Below are 12,483 nucleotides of genomic sequence, written 5' to 3' on the forward strand. Positions count from 1 at the left end.
ATTGTCATGTAAATTTGCCAACCATTCAGAAATGGGGACACAGCCATTCAGAACTCCCTCAGTGTCCTACATAAACAGAGCCATTTAACTGAAAACTTTTCAGAGTCCACAACATTTTTCAGCATTCCTCTTTTTGAGTCCAAGGTGATTAATATTCATTCAACAAATCTTTGCTCAATTTTTGCTAGATGTAAAACCTATGCTCAGTGCTTGGGGGTGCAGAGATGAGTAAAACATAATCCTTATGTTCTAGAAACTAGCAAACATCATACAAATCGCTCTAATGGGAATCAGAAAGTTTACATGCTTAAGAAAGATAGAAGAGCTAGCAGTCCTAGGGAAGCTGCCTCATTTGAGGCTTCCCTAAGGAGGTAGCATTTCATCTGAGCCTTAAAGAACTTGATCTATTTTCACGGATGGACATATGGTTTGCAATTTACAGATGAGGAAACTGAGATCCAGGAAGGTCAAGTCAAAGTCATATGGATATTTGGTGTCAGAGATGGGATTAGAGTCCAGACCTTCCTAATAAAAGGAATATCCCTACCACAGTTTTTCTGAGGGGCTAAGGTAACTAACTGTCACTGAGATTTTACAGGTGCTATATAAAACAACTAGGAGAACCATAAATGCTTTTTCATAGTGTTTAAAGGTGCTACACAAACTATGAAGCCTCCTACCTATGTATTTTCAAATTAAACTTTGAATCTTATTCTCCAGTATTCTCTCTAAATAGAGAAAGTCTTTCTTGGCCATCATCACTACATTCCCCAAGCACCCAGGACAAAACTTTGTGCACTGATACATGTTTGCTGAATGAAACAACTATTTCATAAATAGAAGAAAAACTTTGTAGACTTTTTCATTTGCCCTGGGATCAGCTCTGAACCTATTTCCCAAGTCCTGTGGTAGTCCTATTCTGTGGACCAATAAATAAATAAATAAATAAACAAAATAAAACAAATCAAAAGATATAATCTAACAAAGACTATTCCTTTTTCAATGCTTTATTAAAAGAATATGTCCATCTCTTAACAGAAAATGTTATCTACATCCAGATAAAGATGGAGTCTGAATTCAGATTGAAGCATACTATTTTCACTTACTTTATGTTTTAAATGTTTTGTTTTTTTTCTTTTTGGTCCGTTTCTTCTTTCACAACTGTGACTAATATGGAACTATGTTTTACATGATTTTACATGTATAACCTATGTCAGAATGCTTACTGTTTTGGGGAAAGGAGAAGGGATAAAGAAAGGGAGGAAGGGAGGAAGAAAAATTTGGAACTCAAAATCTTGTAAAAATGAATGCCAAAAAATGTCTTTACATAAAATTGGGGGAAAAACAAAATGCTATAAAAAAGAAAAGGAAAAATAAAGGATTTTTTTAAAAGTATATGTCCATTTCTGAAAATAGGAATTGCCTCTAAAAATCTAGGTCTTCCCTACCCCCAACCAGAATAATGGATCCATCGCAAAAGCATTAAAAAGAAGGTGTGAAGGGTAACCTGAAATCCTTACTAAGATTGAAAACCCAGGGTCAGAGATGACAGTGAGATAAAGGACCAGCTACTTCAGGGAAAATCCAGTGTTATCAGACCCCTTGGAAATGTTTACAGTGACTTCCTGCAGAGCTTTGCAACCTCTAGGAGCTCTGGGAAACTCCATCCTACATTACCAGGCAGACAAATTAAGCAAAACATTTCATCCCAGCATTTCCTATTCTTTTTTCCCCCCATCCTTTTTCCTCCTTTTCCTCTTTTCTGTCCTCCTCCTCCTCCATTTCCTCCTGCTCATCTTCCTTGCCTTCTTCCTTGCATCTTTCCTCTTCCTTTTCTTCTGCTTTATATCTTTCCTCCTGTTTCCTATTCTCCCAGGTTCTCTCTGAAGTCTCCCTTGCTGGGCCAGTTTTGTCTCTGACTGTGTAACTACACTCTGAGGAAGATTTTAATTACCTTCTCTTCAGACCAAATGACAATGTAAGTAGAGCTTGTCATTTGTAGCTAGAGTATCACTTGAAAATGTAAAAGCCCTTGGCTTTATCCAGCTTAAAAGCTTTCCTGGAATATGTTCAAAAACTGCTGACTGGGCAAGATGAAACATCACATTGTTGAATCAAAGATCTCTGCATGTGGTATTCTTTTATTCCCCTGGGAGATCAAGTTAAACTGGGATGTGGTTGGAAATTTTTTTCTTCTTCTTCTTTCCCTTCCTCCTCCTCCTCCTCTTCTCCCATGGGGATGACTTTCAGGTTTGAGCAATATGGATCATAAAAAGTGTCTGAAGCCCAAACAGATGGAGCCGTAAGATACTTTTGAAAAGCCAGCATCAGCAGCAGTTTGGGCTGACTTGGGCCAAAGGAAAAGGCTTTCTTTGATTTTGTCTCTCTCCACCATGGCCATCACCATAGTCCTCTGCTGAGCCAGGCTAACAAAGAGACAAAGGAGCAAAGTGGGAAAATCACTGGATTGAGAGTCAATAGCATTGGATTTAAATCCTAGCCCTCATTACTAGCCAGCAGGTCACTTCCTACATCCAAGTGCTATTGTTCCTGTTTTACAGATGGGGAAACTGAGGCTCAGAGGCATGAAAGCAAATGACCCACAGTAGGTAGGCTCTTGAAATACAAAGACAAAAACAAAATGGAATCTCACAGATGGATGGAATGCCATAGGATATCTAGCCCAATCTATACAGAATAATTATTCCTTTCTATAGTATCCTTGATGGGTGGTCATTGATCTTCAGGTTAACAATTAAGTGATCTCAGCATCTAATAAAATGGCAGAAAGTCTGTAACTATTTTTTACTTTCAAGTACCACAAATTTAGCATATCTGAAATTCCCAAATTATTCTCAACTTTTAGAATAAATAAAATTATGTTAATTTGTCAGGCATATTTTAAGAATGGTACCAAAAATTAGAACTAAAGGATGTTGCCATTTTGCAATCTGCAATGTAAGGGAGTTGAGGTCAGAGATATAAATGCATTTATGTTTTTCATTTATTTAAACATTTATTAAGTTTCTACTGTGTGCAGGGTTTTGTGTTAGGTGCTAAAGGAGAGAAAAATAATGACTAAGACTTAGTGTCTGCACTCAGGGAGCTCACTAGAAAGTCGGTTACATGTTTTGCATTCAACATATTTCCTTAGCAAAGTAAGCAAGGCCCTTACTGTTGATAAATTATAAATTACCTCTATCTCTCATACCTCTCTGAAGCCTGTCCCTAGAGACTTAAACTCCTGGATCTCTCTATCTCTCTATTTTTCTCTTTGTGTGTTTCTTTGAATCTGTCTCTGTCTCTGTGTGTCTATCTGTATGTATGTATGTCTCTCTGTCTCTGTGTGTGTCTCTCTCTCTGTGCCATTGTTCCTCTTTGTCTCACTATCTCGTTGTCTCTATCTCTGTCTCTGTAACTGTCTCTGTCTGTCTCTGTCTCTCTCTCTACCCCCCTCTCTCTCTCTCCATATCACCTTCTCTCCATATCTGGAATCTTTCACCATTAACTCAATACAGGAGATGTCACCCAGAACATATCTTTACATATATCCCAAACACACATTCATCACAACCACTGCTTCTTGTTCTATACCGTCATGCTTCTAGTGCCTAGACCTGAGTTCACACAAAGGCATGCACAGCAGCACTTTGCCTATTTTCCAACTCTCATAAATACCCTGATGACACATAGCATTCACTGTCCCTTGAAGCTAGATGGATACCTATCAAAGCAAATCAACAAGCATTTATTAAGTGTTTATTGCATATTAGGGATTGGAGAAACAAGACAAATGAAACTCGTCCTGCCCTTAAGGAGCTTTTAATTCAAAGGAAGAGAAAACCTGCAAACAACTGTATTCAAACAAGATCTATACTAGACCAATTGGAGAAATCTCAGAGATAAGGCATGAGCATGAAGAGGAACCAGGAAAAGCTTCTTGCACAAAACAGAATTGTTAGCTAAGGAAAAAATATTTTTCAGAAAGAAGTAACGTTTTTTGTGTCTTCCCCACTTAGCCTAGCAATATCTCAAACTTCTAAAACCAAATAGATAGTAATATCACTAACAGAAATAAAGAAGACCAGAAGAGGAATTGATTTGAGAAGGTCAGAGGAGGGAAAGGTGCAGGGAAAGCAGGAAAGGAAAAGAAATGCAAGCCTTTCTGGGATAGCTTAACTTAGAGTATGTCTAAGATGGAATATCATTTTGAGATTCCTTCCAAAACTAGGCTATGACTGTATCTTTTTCCAGGGCCGAAGGGGAACTATAGTCTGGACCTACGACTTCATCCATATGGTATGTGATATTCCCAGTTTGGGAACATCTTCCACTGATGAAGACCAGCAACTCCTGTCTAACTTATAGTCTCAGACTGTTACTTCAGAGAAAGTCAGTGGTTATAGGACCATGGAATCATAGATGCTGCATGAGAGGGACCTTACACTTCAGTCAATTTCATTTACAGATGAGGAAACAGAGGCACAAGGAAATTGTGTGACTTGCCCAAATTTACACAAGAGGTAATAGAAGATCTCAGATTTGAAACCAAGTCCTCTAACTTCAAATCCAGACCTCTTTTCACTGTACTACTTGATCTCTCTCTCCTCTTCCTCTCTCATGACCCAACTAGTTTCATAGGCAGTGTGTCTTCCTGACTCTAAGGCTGACCCTCCATCCACTAACCCATATTGCCTCTTGAGACCAAATTTCTAAAACAGACTAAAGCTCACTAAGGAAGTTTCCACTCAGAATTTCTGGTACTTTCTGGATTGGGTGGATTCAGACTTGGTTGTAGAAAAACTTTTCTTAAGTTCTCAAAAATTTGTCTTTGTAGCCAAATTCCATCCAGGAAATGCAAAGACTAAAAGAGCAGCAGCTTCACTGAAACACACACATGTGTTTACAGAGAGAGGATAGAGTATGCAGATGAAAATTCATGGAAGATCTGTTTTAAAAGGAATTGTAATTTGGGGCAAGGAGGAACACACACCATTATGTCTGGTTTGTCATCTGCTATACAGAGGGGGAAACACTGCAATCAGCCAGAAGCTTCCTTCCTGAATATGATATACAGGAGAATCCTGAGGTGATGAAGAGAAGCAGTCCTGAGTTTTTTAAAGCAGGATGGGTTTCCGGTCCTCTCCAGATCATCCCTGAGCTGTCCCTAGGGTTCCTGGGCTCCTCATGTTTAATACCAACAGGAACCATCTGCCTACTGTCAAATGGACATTCTGTCTGTTACTTCTCAAATACAAACCCCAGGTTCCTAATACTTAAATATTTTGGCCAAATACTTTGTCAAGGGATTATCTTTCAATATTTTTTTAAAAATCAATTTACAGAGAGAATACTTTTCTCCCTAACTCCTCCCGACCAACACCAATACCAACCTGTGTCTCACAGCCCATAACCTTTGACTCCCAATTCAAGGAAACAATATCTCAGAATTCTGCTATGTCTAATACTTGTTCCATCTGATTCATCTCATCAGTCTGAGGTGGCAGCATAGTATAGTGAGATCCCAGAGTTTGGGGAAAGAGTACCTGGATTGAATTCAGGTTCTACCACTTCCTAGCTATATTCAGCTTTGAACTTCACTGGATTTCAGTGTCAACAACAAAACATGGAGTTTGGATCATGTGATCTTAAAGATTACTGTGATTTTATTATAGCACAATGATCCACTTGTTACTAAACTACTCTCGCACCCTTCAGGGTATTCCAATCCACAGCCCTAAACCCCCATTCCAAATAATTTCTATGACAGATTGGCAGATCAGACCAAATATCACACTAAGAAAAAGGATATAAATTAAAATAGCAAGATGAATATGCAAAGAAGAAGACTCTCTTACAGATATCAGCACTGCCAGTGTTAAAGGAAATACTCCCTGGACAGCTCCCTCTCCCAGGATTGCATCTTGGCTAGATAGAACATGTCTCATTGCTCAACACTCATCAGTCTCTTAGCAACATACTGTACCTTACTGCAGCCATACTCTGTCTCTAAAGTTACCATTCTTCTTACCCCACAAACTTCCACTTGCTACTTTTCTGGTGAGCTGCTGCTGTCATCTGCTGCTGGGCTACCACCATCTGCTGAAGCTATCTTCAGTTTCTGGAACTACTTCCTCAAAGGGAGTCTTTTGTGAGACTGTCTTGGCCATAACAGGGCTACAGGTCAATCAGACTATTTTCAACTCTTTTGTTACTCTGGGCCATTGACAAGTACACAATAGGTATAACACAGAATCTTTGGGTTACAGCTTTTTGTTTGTTTTTAAGGTCTTGCTCTCTCTCTTCAAAAATTCTTATAGATCCATTTGATATTTGTGTTAGGGAGGGCTGTGCTGGACTCATAAGAACCAATCATCAAATTTTCGATGTTAGCATTTATTTATACTTCAGAAACTGGAAAACACTACAAATTATTGTTTCATTGATTATCTAAGCTTAAGAAAAGGATGAAATGTTTGTAATAGAATAAAAAAGATATATGAAGAAAACATTTGCAATACAAATTGAATATAAAGGTGTGTGTTCTACATAATGTATGTGTATGTGGGGGAGAGAGAGAGAGAGAGAGAGAGAGAGAGAGAGAGAGAGAGAGAGAGAGAGAGAGAGAGAGAGAGAGAGGAGAAGGAGGAGGAAGAGAAGGAGGAGGAGGAGGAGGAGGAGGAGGAGGAGGAGGAGGAGGAGGAGGAGGAGGAGGAGGAGGAGGAGGAGGAGGAGGAGGAGGAGGAGGAGGAGGAGGAGGAGAAATCAGTTGTTACACATTTACCAGCACACCAGTAGGTTAAGGTGAGTAGATTCTTTTTAACTCCTTTTGTATCTTTGGCAGGTAGGACCAGGACTATGCAAACTACTTTGAAGTTTCAACAAAACTAGAGGGGACACTCAGTAATACCAGAACTGATGATCTCTGTCTACTACACCCAGGTCTCCTTCTTCTTTATATAATGATACACCTTGACTTCTACCATGTATGAAGAAGCAGACTCTCTTAAAAGCAAAGGGTCTCAGAATGTCTATTTATAGAAGGGAAGGAGAGAAGAAAAGACAGAGGGAGGAAAGGAGTTGGGATATAAGAATAACTTCTCCATGCCACATGGAAGAACAATGATACCATAACTAATCAGGTTGCCACAATTAAAATGCAGTGACTAGAGTTTTATACCACAATTATACTTAACACACATGCATAGATACACATGCGCACAAACACACATACTCCCTAAAGATAAAATCTGGAACCAGGACAAAGTAGAGCATATGGGAAAATATCTTCCTAAAACTTTCTGGACTTACTAGGGAAAAAATAAAATTCAATATACACTTTTAAGGCATCTACTCTAGATATAGCATTGTCATTAGTATGGAAGGAGTTACAAAGGATCATGGATTTAGAACTGAAAGAAACCTGAGAAATCATCAATTCTTATTCCCTTCATTTTATATATGAGGAAATTGAGATCCAAAGAGATTACTTATACAGCTAATGAAGTGATATTTGAACTCAGATCTTCACTACAAATCCAGTGTCCTGTCCTCTATACTATGCCTCAAATTATGCAATATTTCCCAAGACCCTTGACTCTATGAAGCTCTAGGCGATTGATCATCTAGATGAGGAATACCTATACATAGTTGATGACAATACAAATTAGCACACACACAAAAAGTTTTAGCAGGGTATAGAATAAAGTGTTCTATGAATTCTTTGTAGAAAAATAAGTCATTACAGACAAGAAGCCTGGGCAAGCAAGCTTCTCATGAAGGCAATAATAACTGTTGTATTTTTTTTTTTCTTTTTTGCTGAGGTAATTTGGGTTAAGTGACTTGCCCAGGGTCACACAACTAGGAAGTGTTAAGTGTCTGAGACCAGATTTGAATTTGGGTCCTCCTGAATTCAGAGCTGGTGCTCTATCCACTGCGCCACCTAGCTGCCCCTAAGTTGTACTTTTAAAAACAGATATTCAGGCAGCTAGGTGGTGCAGTAGATAAAGTACCAGGCTTGGAGTCAAATTCAGCCTCAGACACTTACTAGCTATGTGATGCTGGGCAAGTCACTCAATACTGATTGCCTCAATTTCTTCATCTGTAAAATGAACTGGAAAAAGAAATGGCAAACCACTTCAGTATTTTTACCAAGAAAACCCCATAGAGGGTCATAAAGATCTGGACATAACTGGAAAATGACTGAACAAAAATAAATTCAAGCAAAGATAGGAACATAGAACATTCTAGTCATAGAAAACAGTGTGCTCAGAGGTGAACCTAGAGGTAGAATATCCTCAGGATATTTTCAGAGGACACAGATTTGGGCCAGATTAGAATTGTCTAGAACCTATTGAGTAAAACAATCCAACTCAAAGCAACTGTCACCAAAATTGACTTCTCCAAGAGCCTTTTCTGTGAGATGTATGAAACATTTACAACACTTTGGCCCCAGACCTAACAAACTTCATGAACTCCTGTGGTTGAGGTTAGGTGCACCTGGGAAGAATTGGTGGATTTTTTTCCTGGATTTTTTCCAAGCTGTGCCTCATTAGGTTTCAGACATCACAATTCAGACCCAGACTGAGATACTCAAGAGAAAGGAAAGAGGGCTGAGTGCATTTCTGAGCATCTGAACTTCCTTAGCACTCCCATTCTCCCAATCACTCAAGCTTGACACATCAGTCATGTTTCACTCCTCCTCTCTCATCCCTCACAACCTATCTGTGGCCAAATCTTCCTGTTTCTCTACAATGTCTCCGTGCTCTCTTCTCCACTCCCACTGCTACTGTTTGACTAGGCCTTCATTACCACTGAGAGAAGTAATTTATTTAATCCCCTTCTCTATTCCAATCAGTTAATCAATTTATATAGAATCATATCAATCATAAGGTCTCAGAGCTGTGAGCTGCAGATTCTAAGTTCACTTGCTTAGCTGTAGGAAGTTAACTGAAAGCCTTCCACCCTTGTTTTTCCTTGTCATGGTGTCCAAGCCCAGCATGGCAAAGATAATAACTATATGGAAAGTCCCCCCAAAAATTTTTGTACCTCTGGTCAAATCACTGTTGCAACACATGACCATCTATGACTATTTAGGTCACTGACTATGATAGTTTGTCCCATTTTCTCCTGCCCAAATTAAGGAGAAGCCTATCCATCTTATGTGGAAATATTCCTTGCTTCACCCAACTTGTGACCCTGCTAACATATTATTTTCCTTATGTTGGCTTAAGTAATCACGTCCATCAATGAAATAATCTGTATTTGGTATAGCTGTTCCAGAATGACTGAGCATTCATTCACATGTTCAACTAAACATATAACAATAGAGCTTTGGAAGAAGGCAGCATCTCAGATCATGGAGAAAATCCAAAATCCACTTCATTGGAGGGAACCATGAACCCTTTAATAAAGTATCACTGGCTCAGAACCCTGCCTCAGTTTCTTTTATTGTAATGGGATAATTTTAACCCACACCAACCCACTCAGACCATTGCAATAGACTCTTTCCAAGTCTTCTTGTCTCCACTCTCCCCTCTCCAATTAAACCTGAAGATGTTACCACAAAATGACTATATTTCTTGCTTTATCTCCCACTATTCATTGTATATGCCCCATGTTCTAGAACATGTTCTGTATCTTTACATATACTTTTTCCTCCATCTGAGATACTTGTTACTGTTCCCATCTTTTAAAATGCCTATCAATTTCCTAAGACCCAGATCAAATGCTGCTCAAAGTTTTCCTCTTCTCTTCAGCCAGATAAAATCTTTCTTCCTCTGAACTCCCACAGCATCTTATGCTTCTCAAGTCTTTTGTCATACTTTATATTATAGTTACCTTGGTACATGTCTTAACTCTACTAGATGCTAAGTTCCATAAGGAGCTTGGTTGTCAGAATTAGCTGAGACCAGGTGAGCTTGAAGAATAGATGACTTTCCAGCAATCACAGAATTTATATCTATAAAGAATTTTATGGATCATGAAGTATTTACTTTTTGTAACTGATAAGGAGCCTGAGACCCCCAAAGAGATTAAGTTACTTGTTTAAGGTAACCAAGGTAATAAATGGTAGAGCTAATCTTTGAACTGAGGTCCCCTCACTTCAAATCCAAAACTCTAATACCTTATTCCCTTTCTTTTTCTTGCCTATACCAACAAGGTTTCTATATTGCTACCACTTAGAATATGCCAGTTTCAATCCATTGTATTCCAAAGTTCCTTGACCTAGGAGATCAGCTAATGCCCTGATCTCTTCCTCTCTCCCTTCATCCTGGAATTCTCCCTTTCTCCCATCTATATCCTGCTGTAAATTGTAAACTCGGCCTTCTCCAGTCATATCTTGCCACTGGACCCAGATGGCTCTGGAGGGCAAAGTGAGGCAGGTGCCCTTGCACAGCCTTCCCTCACATAAATCACTTTCACATCATGGCATCACCTCCCTGACATCTGCCACACACATCCCCAGTTCCAGAGTTTCTATCCCACACACTCAAGATTTTGGCAGGACTTTTTCAAAAACTCCCCAGGCACGCACAGTGCCTTTATCCAATCAGATTCCAATGTAGGTGGGATTACAATGCTGTCTGTGGGCCTGCACACAGTCTTCTGGGAAATGTAGTACAAAGAATTTCCCCCATTAGGAGTCTCAACTTCTAGTACTGGGGGGAAAAACAAAGACTTCTCTCTTCTAGGAGTTTACAATTTATCAGACAATTAATAGAAAAAAAAAAACTAATTGTAAAAATAGCAGTCATTCTCTGAGTCAAAGACACAAGCATTTTTAATAAAATATACTACCAAGTCACATACCACCTTGTGGTATTGATATTATTATAAATTCTCAATAAGTGGTTGTTATAATCCATTTGGTATGAGGCAGAAAAGACATCAAACTCATGGATTGTTTCAGTTAGGATTAGCTAATGATGGCAGAGGAGGAATTCAGATCTGTGCCAGCCTGGAAAAATTGACCCTCTCCATATTCAGTGTCAGAATTATAGAACTGCAGAACCTGAGCTAGAAGGGATCACAGAACATAACAAATTCCATTCCATATTTTAATAATAATTCACATGTGTATAGTATTTTAAGATTTGCAAGCTCTGAAAATTGGTGCTGTGGTCAGTCCCATTTCACAGGTGGGAAAACTGAGGGTTAGAGAATAGTGATTTACCAGGGGGTCATAGAGAGACTAAATGTATGAGGCAGTTTGAGAATCCGGGTCTTCTTGGATTCAAATTTAGCACTCTACTCATTATACTACACTGCTTCTCATTTTACAAGACAACTGAGGCAGAGAAGGGGAACACTAATTAGTGGCACAGACTGGACAGGAACTCAGGTTTTTCAGTGCCCTTTTCCGAACTTTTCCTGCTATCATCCCTCCCACTACCAATTGTACCAGCAACCACATCATGTATTTATGGTGAGTAGCAGAAACCTGGAAAGTCGCCAACCCATTACTACAATTCATAGTTTCCATTTTTATTATCATTTGAATCCTGGTTCTCCTCCAGACTACCTTTGTGACTTTAGGCAAGTCACTTCCCTAATTTTAGACCTCAGTTTCCTCATTTGGAAAACAAAGGGGTTAGACTAGGTAATCTAATTATCCCTTCCAGCCCTAAATCCTGTGATCCTACTTCTCCTTTCCAGCCCAACACCCTCCCCACTGAATTTCTCTTTAACCAAGCCTAATCTCTTCCCATCTGTACGTGGTGCTCATTTGCATAGCTGGGTTAGGGGGTGGAGCCCTACTTCCAAACTGTCAAAGTAGCCCTATTCATTCTCCCCACACATCCTTATCAAAACAATTCCAAAGAGAGCAGAAACTGCTACTTTAAAAGTTTCCAGGGGTGGGGAGCGGAACAGAGAATAAATAGTTTTAATTAAAGAGATAGAAAGGCCGGTGGTTCCTCAAAAATGTTTTCCAAACAGTTGTATTTGATTTTCAAAATGCAATGAATTCTGATATTTGGGGTTGGGGGTGGGGGATCAGAAAGCAAGAGAAAGGAGAAGAGACCTTTCAAATCCTCTTTGGCCAATGACAAATAATTACTGACCACCATTATGTTGGGTTTTCAAAAGAAATCCCAGGACCATAGAAGTCATCTTCATTTTCAGGCCAATTTCCTATTGTTTTGAGTCCCCAAACAAGCAAACAGCATTTCTGCGTCTCTCTCCCTGAGTTCTCCCCCCAACCCCCTCCTTTCCTCTCCAGTCTGAAAGTGGACCTTTTGTACTTCTGGCCCTGCAAGGGTTTCCATGGAGATTTCCAGTTCCCTTCAATGAGGGCCTCCGAGTGAATGTAGCCTTCTCAGGGATATCATACAACAAAGGCCTGCAAAAGCCTTTCATGAAAGCGCTCACCTCTGATGGGATAATTTTACCTATCGGATCACATAATCTCTTCCCCTGATGCCGAGCCAGGAAATGGGGAGAAAAAAAAAAAGAAAGAAAGGGGGGAAAAGGGAGTGGGGA

Source organism: Sminthopsis crassicaudata, chromosome 1 (genome assembly GCF_048593235.1).
Source record: "Sminthopsis crassicaudata isolate SCR6 chromosome 1, ASM4859323v1, whole genome shotgun sequence".
Classification (NCBI taxonomy): Eukaryota; Metazoa; Chordata; class Mammalia; order Dasyuromorphia; family Dasyuridae; genus Sminthopsis; species Sminthopsis crassicaudata.